This window comes from Salvelinus fontinalis, chromosome 32, assembly GCF_029448725.1.
Source record: "Salvelinus fontinalis isolate EN_2023a chromosome 32, ASM2944872v1, whole genome shotgun sequence".
Lineage (NCBI taxonomy): Eukaryota > Metazoa > Chordata > Actinopteri > Salmoniformes > Salmonidae > Salvelinus > Salvelinus fontinalis.
Genome location: NC_074696.1, coordinates 7305504 through 7306971, shown reverse-complemented (window position 1 = coordinate 7306971; position 1468 = coordinate 7305504). Strand labels below are relative to the sequence as shown.

Here is a 1468-nt window from a genome sequence, read left to right as displayed (position 1 = left end):
GAGACAACACATCACCCCTCCCTACACAGAGAGACAACACATCACCCCTCCCTACACAGAGAGACAATACATCACCCCTCCCTACACACAGAGAGACAACACATCACCCCTCCCTACACAGAGAGACAACACATCACCCCTCCCTACACACAGAGAGACAACACATCACCCCTCCCCACACAGAGAGACAACACATCACCCAGAGGACAGAGGCAGGTTTATTCTAACAGGCAGTCTGGATTTCCTGTCTTCTGTTGCTTCATCCCTGGCCAGAGCTGGCACACACACACACACACACACACACACACACACACACACACACACACACACACACACACACACACACACACACACACACACACACACACACACACACACGCACACACACACACACACACACACACACACACACATTCAATCCATGTGAAGTGTACTCCAACGTAACATATAGAGTATTTCGAAAGATATCTCTAGCCTCAGTCCTGTTATTTACTTATTTTCTCCTGTCCAATGTTTTTGTCCCATGAGGAGGTGCTACTGGTACTGCTCTCTGCCTGTCTTTCTGTCTTTCTGTCTATTCCCATCCAAGTAACTGCACTCCAGTGTAACACAGCACTACTCAGTCAATAGAGAAATCCCAGATAGCTGACAGAGCGTTTAAAACACACACACACACACACACACACACACACACACACACACACACACACACACACACACACACACACACACACACACACACACACACACACACACACACAGATGTACGCTCAAAGCCTCACACACAGACACAGATACAGCCACAGACACACACCAGTGCTCAACTGTCTCTCACACACCCATGATCACAAACAGTTTTCCTTACTCTCCATTTAAAATATACAAACTCTCTCTTACTCACATTGCGAACCATGCATCTTCTTCTCTCCCCTTCGGTGCCCCTCTCTCTCTCTCTCTCTCTCTCTCTCTCTCTCTCTCTCTCTCTCTCTCTCAGTCTCTCTCTGTGTCTTTCTCTCTGAGTACAGGCTGCAGTATTCTGTGTTTTTAGCACTGTGAGAGTGACTGAAGATCCATGCACTGTGCTGGCTGTCTGTCCCTCCCTCTGTGGGCTAGCCTCTCCTCCCACTTCACACAGTGCTGTTAGCATTAGCCTCAGAGCTAGCTCTGTTAGCCTCTGCTCCCATTACAAACCCACAGTACTAGCATTTGCCTCAGAGCTAGCTCTGTTAGCCTCTCTTCCCATAGGATTAGCATTGGTGGAGTGCTAGCTCTATTGGCCTACATACATTTACAAGTTAGGGAGAAGACGGGGATGGGGAGGAGAGAATAGGCTGGAGAGGTGAAGGGTAGGACAGGGGGGTTAGAGTTAGGAGAGGACAGGAGGGTTAGAGTTAGGAGAGGACAGGAGGGTTAGAGTTAGGAGAGGTGAAGGAGAGGACAGGAGGGTTAGAGTTAGGAGAGGTGAAGG

The 1468-nt window shown here is 49.0% G+C and overlaps 1 protein-coding gene across 1 annotated transcript in view; it reads right to left on the bottom strand.

Moving 5' to 3' along the window:
• Window positions 1-1097, bottom strand: part of LOC129830670 (uncharacterized protein KIAA1522 homolog) — a 100869-nt gene extending 99772 nt beyond the window's left edge. Inside the window, exon 1 of the mRNA XM_055893268.1 lies at window positions 902-1097. The gene's annotated coding sequence lies outside the window, so the exon portion shown is untranslated. The remainder of the gene's footprint in view (window positions 1-901) is intronic.
• Window positions 1098-1468: the final 371 nt, after the last annotated feature.